At 39.2% G+C, this 14,216-nt stretch overlaps 1 non-coding gene across 1 annotated transcript; it reads right to left on the bottom strand.

Moving 5' to 3' along the window:
- Positions 1 to 9,921: 9,921 nt before the first annotated feature.
- Positions 9,922 to 10,112, bottom strand: LOC143651124 (U2 spliceosomal RNA). The gene has a single exon (XR_013159861.1). It is a non-coding gene; the product is annotated as a U2 spliceosomal RNA (small nuclear RNA).
- Between the last annotated feature and the right edge of the window lie 4,104 nt (positions 10,113 to 14,216).

Raw genomic sequence — 14,216 nt, 5'->3', positions numbered from 1 at the left:
AGGCTCTGCCCCCCCAAGATCCACTCACTGGCACAGCCACATCCTCCTTGCCGAACACACACATTTCTGTGCATGGAGCTCTTGACCACCTGCACGCCCCTTACCCCACCCACGGCACAAGGGCCCTTCTCCCACACCTGGCAAGTGCTCTCAGGCACGTCTCTGTCACATAGCCTCTGCCCAGCACAGGCGGGCACTCCTACCTCACCCAACACCTGCACCTGTGGACCCACCCTAAGGCCCCACCCACCTGTCATTCCCTACCCCTGACACTCTTCCCACAACCTGTGTGACCTGTGCCCCACCCCTACACACCCACACATCCATATTTGGGCCCCCCTGGACCCCTCACACTGCACAAGGACACACCCACACCCTGCACTCGCTGTGTCCCTACTCTGTGCCCCATACCCCACACCCTGACACACACAACCCACATGCTTCATGCACCCACACCCATCCTGCCCACATACCAGGCACAGCACAGCTGCTCAGGAACCCATCTGCCTCCTGCTGCACCCTTGTCCTCCATGCTGCACCCTGCTCCTGCACCCCAAAGCCCCCATGCCACATGTCCACAACCCTGTGACCTGCACTCCACACTCACAGGCACCAGCGTAGAGTCCCTGGTTCATGCATATACCTGCACGGCAACCCATCACTGCACTGCTGTGCCCCTCCTACGGCCCACATCCTGCTCCATACCTGTCCCACAAATTTCATAGGCTACTGAAGGAAGTCAACATCCAAAGTAACCTTATCAAAATATTTACATGCTTCAAAGACAACAGATGATCACTAGGCATATAAAGATGCAGACAGATATAGTCCAACCTAATGACCAAATTAAAATACCAGAGGAGACACAGAATTCAGAACAACTAATCAAAAATGTTCATATACTTCACTAAACAAAATCAGTGGGATGGCTAATGGCATAAAGGAGAACAAGAAGACAATAGAAGAGCAGAATGAGGAATTTGAAGGAATAAATAGAAAAATAGCAGAGATTGTAGAGATTAAAATGCTGTAGACAGGTGGTGCAACAGTGGCTCAGTGGCAGAATTTTTGCCTGCCATACCAGAGAGCCATGTTTGATTCATGGTGCCTGCCCATGCAAAAAAAAAAAAAAAAAAAAAGATGCTGTAGACAAAATAAAAAATATACTAAAGACACACAACAGCAGATTTGAAGAGGCAGAAGAAAGAATAAGTGAACTAGGGGACAGGACACTGCTTTTGAACATACAATGCAAATGACAAAAAAAATGGAAAAATTTTTATTTGGATCTCAAGGAAACGATGGACAAAACAAAGTACACAAATGTAAGAATCACTGGTGTCCCAAAGGAGAAGAGAGCAGTAAAGGGCTAGGAAGAGTAGTTGAGGACATAATAGGAGGAAAGTTACCAATCTTTATAAAAGAAATAAATATGCAAATAAAAGATGTCCAACAAACTCCAAATAGAATAAATTCAAACAAGCCTATCCTAATACACATGCTAATCAGTCTGTCACATGTTGAACAGAAGCAGAAAATCCTGAAAGTGGTAAGAGAAAAACAATCTACTACATACAAGGGAAATCACATAGGACTGAGTTCAGACTACTCAGCTGGCATTATGAAGGCAAGGAAGCAGTGGTATTATATATTTCAGATCCTGAAATACAAAGACTTCCAGGCAAGAATTTTGTACAGAGCCAAATTGTCCTTCAAAACTGAGGGAGAGATTAAAATTTTCACAGACAAACAAAGACTGAGAGATTATGTCAACAAGAAACCAGCTCTACAGGAAATACTAAAGGGAGTTCTGCTGGATGGAAAGAAAAGACAGGAGAGGGAGGTCTGGAGGAGGGCACAGAACTGAAGAGTACCAGTAAGGGTAACATAAAGGATGAAGAGAGAAAGAGGGGTGTGCAGGGGTAGTTTCGTGGTAGAATTCTCGCCTGCCACGAGGGAGATCCTGGTTCAATTTCTAGCCCATGCACTTCCTAAAAACAAGTAAGCAAAGAGAGAAAGGAAGAAAAAACAAATGAACAAAAATTCAACAAATTGTGCTGCAATAATGGAATATTCACATGGAAAAATAAAGAAATTTGACCCCCACCACACAACGTACAAAAGAAAGAGGGAAAAGAACATGTAGATCTGACAAATAAAATCCCAAGGATAAAATGATGGATTCAAGAAATGGCTTTACAGTAATAACTTTGAAAGTTAACAGGCTAAACCTACCAAGTAAAAGATACAGTGTGGCAGAATGGATTAAGAAACATAACCCAGATATATGCTGCTTACAAAAGGTTCCTCTTAGACATAAGTGTACAGACAGATAGAAAGTGAAAGGATAGAAAAAGACGTTCCATGCAAGCTGTAACCAAAAGAAATCAGGAGTAGCTATACTAATATCAGACAAAACAGACTTTAAATGTAAAGACATCATAAGTGACAAAGAAGGACACTATATATTAATAAAAGGGACAACTAACCAAGAAGAAATAACAATCATAAATGTCTATGCTTCCAATCAGCGAACTCCAAAGTAACATGAGACAGACATTGACAAAACTGAAGGGAACGATAGATGTTTCAACAATGACAGTAGGGCACTTCAGTACACCGCTCTCCTCTATAGACAGAAAAATGAGACAGAAGAAATAGGGAATTTAACAATTTGATAAATGAATTACACCTAACAGACGTGTATAGGTTGTTACACCCCAAAACACCAGAATATACATTCTTCTCTAGTGCTCATGGAACGTTCTCCAGGATAAATCATATGCTGGGGCACAAAACCATTGATTGTGCACTTTGGATGATTACATGGTGTGTGGATAGATCCCAATCTTAGCTAGACTGACAAAGAAAAATGAGGGATGATTTAAATAAATATAATCAAAAATCAGAGGGGAAACATTATGACTGATCACGCAGAAATAAAAAGGATCATAAGAGGATACTATGAACAACTTCATGCCAGCAAATTAGACAAATTGGATTAAATGGACATGCAGACAACCCACACTGAATCTTGAAGGGGCAAAGACCATAGTAGACTAATCACAAGCAAAGAGGTTGAATCAGTCATCAAAAACCGCCAAACAAACAGAAGACCAGGACCAAGGAGTTAATACTAGAGGAGTACATGGGAAATAATGTACTTATTGCAAATTATGGACTACAGTTAACAGTAATATTTTAACACTCTTTCATCAACAGCCACAAATGGGCTACACCAATATGATTGGTAAATAATAAGGGGGATAAAGAGTATGGGACGATCTTGGCTTCCTTTTTATTTTTATTTATCTTCTGGAGTAATGAATGTTTTCTAAAATGGATCATGGGGTTGCATGCAAAACCATGTGATGATACTGTGAGCCTGTGATTGTACAGTCTGGATAGATTGTCATGGTATGTGAATATATCTCAATAAAACTGCATAGAAAAACTATAAAAAAAGGAAAAGCCTTCCTAGGCACAACATCCTTATCAGAATCTAACACCTCCGTTCATCTGATGGCCTTACTCCTTGTGTCTTCATGTTTTTACTAAGGACAACCAAAGGGGGGAAAAGAAGTCACTGGAGCATTGCTGGATATGTCATTCAATGCTCCAAGGCAGTGGTTGAACAAATGTCTGATCACTTGGCATGCTTTTAAGAATCAATTCTCAATGTCTACCTGACCAAATGAAATGGAACAAAATTAAGTTTCAGTATGAAACTTAATGAAAGTTTCTACAAATGAAAGTAGACCCTATCTCACACCATATACATATAATACCAGAAAAATTATCAAAGATCTAAATATAAGAACCAAAATTATAAAAGTCCTGGAAGAAGACATAGGAAAACCTCTTCAGAATCTTGTGTTAGGCCATGGATTTTTAACTTTCTGCCAAAAGCATGAGCAACAAAAGAAAAAATGGGTAAAAGTTCTTTGTCAGTATTAAAACTTGCATGCATGAAAGAATCAAACAAGAAAGTAAAAAGACAACCTACAAAATGGGTGAAAATGTTTGGAAATTATATATCTCAGAAAGGTTTAAATCAGAATATATACAAAAAGTCCTACGACACAGCAACAAAAAGGTAAGATATCCAATTTAAAAAGGATAAAATACTTGAAGAAACATTCTTCCAAAGATATACAAATGTCAGATAAGCACATAAAACAATACTCAACTTCATTAGCCATCAGAGAAATGACAATCAAAACTATGATGAAATATGATTCCACACCAACTTCAATGTCTACTTTTTAAAAAGGAAAACAACAAATGTCGGACACAATGTTGAAAAATTGGTACCCTCATACATTGCTGTTGGGAATGGAAAATGATGCAGCTGTTGAGACTATTCTTCAAACAGTTAAATATATAATTGCCATATGACCCTGTAACCCTCCACATCCAAGTTTGTACCCAGTTCTAGTGTGCTAGCTGCTGGAATGCAACACACCAGAGGTAAATTAGCTTTCAATAAAAGGGGATTTATTTATATAATGTATAGTTCTTCAGAGGGAAGGCAGCTAACTTTAGACTGAGGTTCTTTCTTACGTGGGAAGGCACAGGATGATCTCTGCTGGACTTCTCTCCAGGCCTCTGGGTTCCAACACCTTTCCCCAGGGTGATTCCTTTCTGCATCTCCAAAGGCCTGGGCTGAGTTACGAGTGCTGAGATGAGGTATGCTGAGCTGCTTGGGCTGTGCTACTTTGAGCTCTCTCATCTAAGCACCAGCCAATTAAATCACTCATCATTCATTATGGCAGGCACACCTCAGTCAACTGCAGATGTAATGAGCAACAGATGAGATTCACGTACCTTTGGCTCATGTCCACAGCAATAGAACTAGGCATCTTCATCTAGCCAAGTTGACACCTGAATCTAACTACCACACAACCTAAATTATTGGAAGCGTGAATTTGAACAAATATTGCACAAGTATGCTCATAGTGACATTATTCCCAATTGCCAAATGGTAGAAGCAACCCAAGTGTCTATCAAATGATGAATGGATAAGCCAAATACTATCTCTACATAAAATGGAATATCATTCAGCTGAAAAGGCAATGTAGTTTTTATTTATTTTATTCATATTTTAACACAGATGAACCTTGAAGATTTCCAGGATTGTGAAATAAGGTCACACAACAGAAGAAAAATTGTATGTGCTCACTCATATCAAATACTCAGAATACGCAAATTTATGTTCAGGAAACTTTACCAGGGCTAGGGAAAGGCAGAGGGAATGGGGAGTTGATTCTTATTATTTACAGAGTTGTGTTCAGGATGATGAAAAAATTTGGGGAATAGATGGTGGTGTGATGGTAGCACAACATTGTGAATGCAATTAATACCACTAACATATATTTGAATGTGTTTTAAAAGGAAAATTTTAAGTTGTATGACTGTTACCACAATATAATTTGTTAAAAGCAGGGAATGTCCAGTGAACCCTAAGGTAAACTATGGACAACAGTTAATTGCATAATAATTATAATATTGTTTTATCAATTTAACAAAGGTATCAAAATAATGCAAATAGTTATTTAAAGGGAAAACTGTGTGTGTGTGTGTGTGTGTGTGTGTGTGCGCGTGTGTTATGAAGGGTCTTTGTTCTTTTTGCTTGGCTTTTCTGTAAAACTGAAACTGCTCTAATAAAAGCATGAAGAAAGGGTGGGCTACTGTGGCTCAGCAGGCAAGAATGCTCACCTGCCATGCCAGAGGACCCGGGTTTGATTCCCGGTGCCTGCTCATGTTAAAAAAAAAAAAAAAACATGATACTCTGTGAAATAAGCAAGACACAGAAGGATGAATCCTGTATGGTTTTGCTTTATTAAAAAAATCTATAAAATGCAAATTCATATAGACAGACAGTAGATTAGAAGCTGAAAAGAGTGAAGACGTGGAAGGGTTGCTATAGAGTGTTTACAGATTTGTTGATTTCATAATAAAGTTAATTTTCAAATTGATACATTGCTTCTTTGTATTTGAAATATGAGTATGGCTTTTACGTTAAAGCCCCTGTAAACTGGAAACTATAATTGAAGAGTACATAAGAGCTTCCATATAACTGATGAAGGGCCCTAATCCTATGAAGAAAATTCACTTTTCTCCCTCTCTTCTTACATTCATATTAAAAAGACCTCAGAGATTGGGATGACATGATTAGACCAATTTGTCTAGTTGTGAACTCTCAAGATCTTACAAGATTCAATATCCAACTGTGACCTACAGTCCTTCGAATTGGCAGTCCCAATCAAGCGGGCTGTCACCTGAGGGTCACGGTCTACATTCGGAGGTCCATGCCTGGCCATGTCTTCCTTCCAGGCCAGAGTGTGGAGACTCAGCCCTCATCACTCACCTGGATGAGAAGCGAGAGTGGAGCCACAGTCCTTGGTCATGCCACAGGTGAAAGACAGCTCAGCCCAGTGAGCTCCATGGGAGGTATCGGATATAGTAGGGCAGAGGGGAGCATTTTTTATATCATTAGAAAAAGAGCATAAGAAATAGCCAAATGGGTGGTCTCTGAAATGCAAAGTTTCAATTCAGAGGCTATGTGTAGGGATTTCATTACCTTCATTCCTGGTGCTTCTCTTTGCCACCGCTAGTTCTACCATCCATGTAAACATCCTCCACCAAAACAGAAATTAGGATCACTACACTATCCGCTAAGTACTCCAAAATTATCATAAAGGTGAGGGTTCTGATAATGACGACAAGGAGGACGACAGAAACCAAAATATCACAGAGTTACTGAGGACTTCCTAGCACTAATCTCTAAGCTCAGTTTTCTGAATACCTTCTTCATTTCAACTGTGCAATGATCACCAAGATACTCATGCAAATATTATTGCTACTTTACAGATGAGGAAATGAGCATGTCATTTTTATTTAATTTTTGACAAGTGCTGTATATAAAGAAGTGAAACCAGGTTTAATCTGTGTCATTAGACTCTGGACACAGAGCACTTGAAAGTATTCTCCCCTGACAATCCAACCTGCAATTTCTATTTTTTGTTTGTTTGTTTGTTTCTCCCAGTCAGAATGGTCAGAGGGAAATTATTCAGTCCCATTCTGATTCCCCAGAGCATATGCAGTGTATGGCATATTTGGGAACAAAATTTTAAAAGATCTCTGTTAAATATGGATTAGCTTCTTTAGTTCACAAGGACAAGGTGCATGTACAATGGATCCCAAACAATCGGTGCTTTCCTACTTGTGCTTTCATCATTTCCAGAGAGATGTAGTAGGACTAGAGACAAGAAAAAAATGTGCTTTAATGTTCTATGTCATGACTTTTATATGGAACCTATTACTCCTCATTTAATAGGCTCTCCAACATATTATTTAAAACTTTCAGCAGATTACATAAATATTAAATCAATAAGACCAAATGGAGGGCAAGGGGAAAGTACATCCTGTTGTGTGCTCTAAGACAAATTTTGTGATTTCCAGTCATTCCATGGTCCGATGTCTTAAAATAAGATAGGCTTCGATCTCTGATATATAACTTTTAAAAAGGCAATTAAATATTTCTGGGGGTAATATTTCATCAATAAATCTGTTCCTCAAATAGCCATCAAAATCTAATATTACACACATGATGGGATAATTGTTAGTATCAAAAAGTCCAGGGTTTGGAAGATATGGGATCATGTATTGGTTCTCTGGTTCTGGAACTAGGGATAAGTCCCCTCCGCCAGAAAGGAATGAGTGGTGTTTTTCTGCAAACCTGCTCTCGTCCCAGGGAGCAAATTGAAGTAGAATCACTGATTTATCCTCTTAACAGGTGTGGTATAATACTCAAGTGCATCTGCAGAATATAAGGGCTTCAACTCTAGTGCCTCACTGTCCTATCCATAGCTCTGCTTACAAACTCTTCAGCCCTCTAAATCTCCAGTCAAGAGATTTGTTCGGGCCTCTTCTTCCACACTCCTCCTTCCCTAGTCACAGTCACTCATCCTTCTTCCCTGTGTGATTGGCTACCCTCCCCTGGAGTCCATGCCCTAGCTCCACCTCTCCTCAACCGTATATATTCCGGGGCTCACAAAGCCTCGAGGTCTTTAGCTACTGGTGGCCATGGCATAAGCTCCTGCCAACAATAAAGCTACCTTGCTTCATGCCTTAATTGACTCGGCCTCCAGTCCTTCAGACCCGCAGTGGTCCCCTGCACGCACGCCTCTGACCCAGACCCTCGAGCTCGAGCCCCCTCTGCGCCTGGCGGTTCTACTCCCTGGACCCCCTTGGCAGGAGGAGTGGACCCTCACTAGCCTAGCGGGACCGGACTCGGCAGAGTCCCACCTCTCCCCACAGCAGGGAATGAATTCATCCGTGAATTAGCCAAATGAGCTACTCTTTTAAAGGGGTTTTGATGTAATAAATACAGTGCTTTGAGATTGAGATTTCCACAAGTAGTTCTTCATTTTACAGCACAATTTGTAGTCCTAGAATTAAATATTTCCTACACAAGATGGAAATTTCATGCGAATCAATCACAAAATGACTATCACGAGAATGGCAACAGGTGTATTTTTTTATTCTAGAGCTTAACAATAAGAGCAAGTGGTTAATTTTAATTTGTTAAATTTAATTAATTAATTTTGACAATATGAGCAAGTGGTTTCATTTTTCTATTGAGAAACAAATATAAGCAATTAATTGTACAATTAAGCAAGCATAGAATACTAATATTCATACAAGTATGTTATGAAAAAAATCTCATTTTTGAATGGAAAGGGGAAGAATTTTGAATGGATTCTTTTAACAAGAAATGGACAAATAAAATTATGTTCATCCTCCAGGCGATACCATGCATGAATTAAACGAGATTTTAACTAGGTGTATGTACCTTACAAAGAGACATAAATGTTGTAGTAAACAAGAATGTTTTGGGGTGATGTGCACACTGAAATAAAATTTAGGAAAATTTACAAGAAAACTCTTCATGAATATTTAAATCAATACTAACATTATAGAAACGTTAGGAGGTAAGTTTACTAACCACATTTGTGACAGTGGATGTCTTTTTGCAAGTAATAAGGATAATGACTATTTCTATAGGAAAAAAAAGTCTAATGTCATTGGCAATTATTTCAATCTCCTTACAAATAAAGCAAATATATTAAATATTTGCATTTTCATATCCTGCTTGGGTATTAATGATAATTCCCAATGGTTCTTAACTCTAGAGGTACTTAAAATCACAAAGTGCCTCCTATGTAGGGCTTCTGATTTTATCAGTTCTAGGCTGTAGCTTTGGCATCTGTATATCTTAACAGAATCAGGGTATTTAGAAAGTTCAACCAGGAAGAGGCAGGGTGAGACGGCAGCATAAGAAGATGTGGAATTTAGTTAGTCATCTACGGCAGCTAGGAAATATCGAGGAAATGGGGGACTTCCACGACCAGACATACATCATACACCAGTCTAGAATTGGTGGAAGATCTGAGATCACACATAGAACTTAAGTAAAGCCTACCAATCTGTGAAGGCTGGTGCCCATTCCCCCACCTGCACAGCAGGCTGACTTGGAGACACTTCCCTGAAGCAGTCTCTACTAGGAGCAAGGCAAGGAGATACAAAGCAAGCTCCAATTCTGGGATTAATTAACAAATTCAGACTGCTGAATGCAAGCTCTGAACACAGATAAACCCAGAGCAAGCATGAAAGAAGTCCTGAGATCTCTTCAAGTAGACAGGAGGTGGGGTTGACAAAAACAGAGGTGTTTGGAGTCCTCTGAACTCATAATACTGGAAGAAGACTCTGCCCTTAGAAGAGGGGCACAAAGAACTGGGTACTAACTTCAGCTCTTGATTGGTGAATGTGAGTGCTGGGAACCAGTTTAGAAACTACATTTCTAACTTCTTTAGAGTCCAATTTTTTTAACTTTTTATACATTTATTGTTCTCCCAAGGGGGGTGCACCATTCCTGGAAGTACTGCAATACCAGGTCAATGCGTGGAGTGGACGGAGCAAGCTCCTATTCCACCTCCTAACTCTAAAAATCCATTTAATATATTGTCCTCAGATAGAGGACATATCAGATATTAAACTGATAAGAATAGATACTACACTTGATCTTAGCCAAAAGACCAAGAAGCAATTAGAGTCTCATTTTTAAGGCCCATTAAACAAAGCCTCAAGCATTTTCAACTGTTAGCACTGATCCAGGCAAAGACAGAGTTGCAGTGTGTTTGAGAGATAGGGTAGCTGGTAAGCTGACTTAGATAATTTCCTGAAGGGCATATCTTCCACAAGAAAAAGGAAGCAAGGCCCAGCACAAGAAATGGTTCTCATTCAGAGAATTCGGACCCCAGGGACTGGAAAACAGATATAGCTTAAGCCTGCCTTTTGCCTCAGCCTCCATCTCAATGCCACCCCTAACACAGATAGGGTCCATTGAGAATTGGCATCACACCACTTTATTCTTGTGGGTAGCTGTGGGGTGACAAGTGCCACCTGCTAGGCAGGACAAGAAAAGCACAGAATTAAGGGGCCTCACCAGAAAGACAGGCAACCTGCTGGGTCTCAATCCAGAGGAAAAGTTGATACTGATTACATGCTCTTCCTGAGTCCTGGGTCTTTCTTATCTAATAAAATTTGTTTGGGGTTGTTCCTGTCTAGAAGGCAAGAACCAGAAAAACAAGAGCTGAAAAATTCTGATCAGTTAAACGGAAACTATGCTAGAGGTCTAGAATATGTTCAACTCAATGTTAAATAACACTTAGAGAATAAAGCTAACCAACAACAAAACCCTAGGTAAAAGGGAGAAAACAGCTCCAGAACAAACTAGTCAAGGAAATCAGATGCCTTAGCACCAGCAAAAGATCTTACATCATCTAGGAAGAATGAAGATACGGTCCAGTTGAAAGAAAAAACTAACACTTCAAATGGGATACAAGAGTTGAAAGAACTAATTAAAGACCTTCAAACAAATCTTCTAAATAAAATCACTGAGGTGAAGGAAAATATGACAAAAGTGGTGAAAGATATAAAGAAGACACTGGGCAACCATACGGAAGAGCCTGGCAGCTTGAAGTAACAAATGGCAGAACTTATGGGAATAAAAGGTGCAAGACATAAAAAACACAAATGGAGACATCCAACAGCAGATTTGAAGGGCAGTAGAAAGGATTAGTGAACTAGAGGACAGGCATCTGAAGAATGAATAGGGAAAAGAATGGAAAAATCTGAGCAGGATTTCAGGGAACTAAATGACAACATGATGTCCATGAATATAAGTATTATGGGTGTCCCTGAAGAAAGAAAATGGAAAGAGGCAGAAAAAATAATGTAGGAAGTAATCAATTAAGATTTCATATCTATTATGAAAGACATAAAATTACAGAATCAAGAGGTGCAGCATATGCCAAATGGAATAGATATAATAGACCTACTCGAAGACAACTACTAATCAGATTGTCAAATTTCAAAAACAGAGAGAGAATTCTGAAAGCAGCAAGATAAAAGCGATCAATCACATGCAAGGGAAGCTCAAAAAGGCTGCAGATTTCTCAGCAGAAACCATGGAAGTAAGAAGGCAGTGGTATGATATATTTAAGAGACTGAAAGAGAAAACTGCCAACCAAAAATGCTATATCCAGCAAAATGGCCCTTCAAAAATAAGGAGAGGTTAAAAATATTTTCTGACAAAGTGGACACTAAGTTTGTGAACAGGTGACCTGTTCTACAAGACACACTAAAGGGAGCACTGCAGGCAGACAGGAATAGATGAGAGAGAGAGAGAGAGATCTGGAGAAGAGTGTAGAAATTATGATTGTCAGTAAGGGTAAAAGGAGAAAAAAATAAGATATGACATATAAAATCTAAAACACAATATCATAGATGAAAATACTACTCTACAGTAATAACATTAAATGTTAATGGGTTAAACTCCCCACTCAAAAGACATAGATTGTCAGAATGGATTAAAAAACAGAACTCATCTATCTGTTGTTTCAAGAGATTCACTTTAGACCCAAGGACAAAACAGGTTGAAAGTGCAAATGGAAAAGTAGGGGCATGTATGACACCAAAAGAAAAGACAGAAGATAAAAACTGAGGCTGTATAACTTAGCAAAAGCTAAAGTAGACAATGATGGTGATTATATGTAAAAATACAAGAAAAGTTTTATATGAGAGAGAATAAATGAATTTCAAGATTACAAGGTGCTGAAATTGGATGGTATATGGGAAAAAGTAAAATCAATGCAAACTAGGGTCTATATTTAACAGTAACGTAATACCCTTCCATTAATTGTAACAAAGGCAATATACCAAAGCTAAATGTCAATAAAAGGGGAATATAAGGGAGGAGTATGGGATTCTTGTTGTTGTCGTTGTTTCTCCTTTTGACTTTTAATTCTTCCCTCCTTCTTCTTCTTCATGATCATCTTCTTCTGCTTCCTTTTCTGAAGAAATCGAAAATTCCTCATGTAGACTGTGATGGCGAATGCATAGCTATGTGATTATACCAGGAACCATAGCTTGTGTACTTAGGATAGATTGTATGGTGTGTGAATAAAATTGTTTAAAAACAAACGGAATGATACAAGTGCTGGGGGAAATGTGGAGAGAGAGATATACCCGTTCACAGTTGGTAGGGAGGTGGAATGGTGCAGCCCCTCTGGAAGGAGGGCGGTGTGGTGGTTCCCCAGGAGGCTAGGGATGGGGTTGCTATGTGATCCTGCAACCCGGTTATTAGGTGTGTACTTGGAAGATCTGAAAACTAGAACATGAATGGACATTTGCATACAGGTGTTTATGGCAGCAATATTCACGATTTGCAATAGATGGTGGTGGCATAAGTGTGCATCAGTCAAGGAATGGAAGGGTGAACTGCGGTGTATACAAACAATGGAAAATTGAGCAGCTGCAAGAAGGAATGAACTAGGTGCATGCAACTAGGTGAATGAAACTTGAGGACGATATGTTGAATGAAATAAGCCAGAAACAAAAAAAACAAATATTGTAAAGCCTCACAAATATGGATAACTATAATGTACAAACTCTGATCATTTAATTCGAGAGCACAGGTTACAAGGGCAGAGACTTGGCAATTGATGACTAAGGAGTACAGAATGTTCAATAAGGCCTATTGTGGCCTATTTTGCCCAGATTGCAAAATCTTACAGCAATCATATATATTCTTGAGTTTTAACTATTATTTCTAAATTCTAAGAAGCTGATTTGTTTGTATATAGACCGGTCATTCCTTGGAACTTTTGGTATCTGTGTGATACCTGAGAATCAGAGGTAGAGTTCTGCAGCTCTGAAAGTCAACTTCAGTGCACACAGCAACTGTTAAAGAAGCTTAAATAGAGGACAAGCTCCAATTAGAGATATTGGAGAAACTGATAAGGTAAATCAGAATACAGGGTAAAAGATGACATTGTGTGTATCTTAAAACATCAACTTCTGTATGAGACCAGAGGAAGGAATGTATATTTGGTACAAAATTTATATTTTCTGTAGCATACTATGTAATTTAACCTATATGGTCAAACAACATAATTACATGGAGCCTTGAATAAGGAATGAGATCTTGTTACTTTCTGCAGGTTCAAGTAATACCCCAATACATTCCAGAATAAATAGGCAGAAAATAAAAATATATTTGCAAAGTCGCCTTGAGAGACTAGAGGAAAACGTGGAAATATTAAACCGCCCCATCTGGGGAATTTTTGTTCTTTTCACAAGCTTTAGGGACTCCCAATTTAATAAGCCAAGCCCTCAATCATTGGGTTTCCATTATGAAACTTATTCCTGGAAAGCAGAAGCTAAGCCTCCTTATAATTATGACTAGAAGTCTCCCCTAGAGAACGTCTTTTGTTGATCAGATACATCCCCTCGCTCTCTCTCTAAGCCAACACTGCAAATAAAACCACTACCATCCCCCAATAAACAGGATATGACTCCCAGAAGTGTAAGTTCCCCTGGCAATGTGCATATGACTCCCAGGGATGAGACTGGCCCTGGCATCATGGGATTGAGAAAGCCTTCTTGACCAAAAAGGGGGAAAGAAATGAAATGAAATGAAGTTTCAGTGCCTAAGAGGTTTTAAATCGCATTGAGAGGTCTTCCCGGAAGTCATTCTTATGCATTATTGGCATTCCTTTTTAGTTTCTAGTGTTTTAGAATGGCTAGAAGGAAATGCCACACAAGATGATGTTCAGATATCAAGACAGATGAACACACATACACACACC

The sequence above is a fragment of the Tamandua tetradactyla genome, chromosome 11 (genome assembly GCF_023851605.1).
Source record: "Tamandua tetradactyla isolate mTamTet1 chromosome 11, mTamTet1.pri, whole genome shotgun sequence".
Classification (NCBI taxonomy): Eukaryota; Metazoa; Chordata; class Mammalia; order Pilosa; family Myrmecophagidae; genus Tamandua; species Tamandua tetradactyla.
Note: the sequence above shows the minus strand (reverse complement) of the source record. Positions and strands in the feature narration are given on the sequence as shown.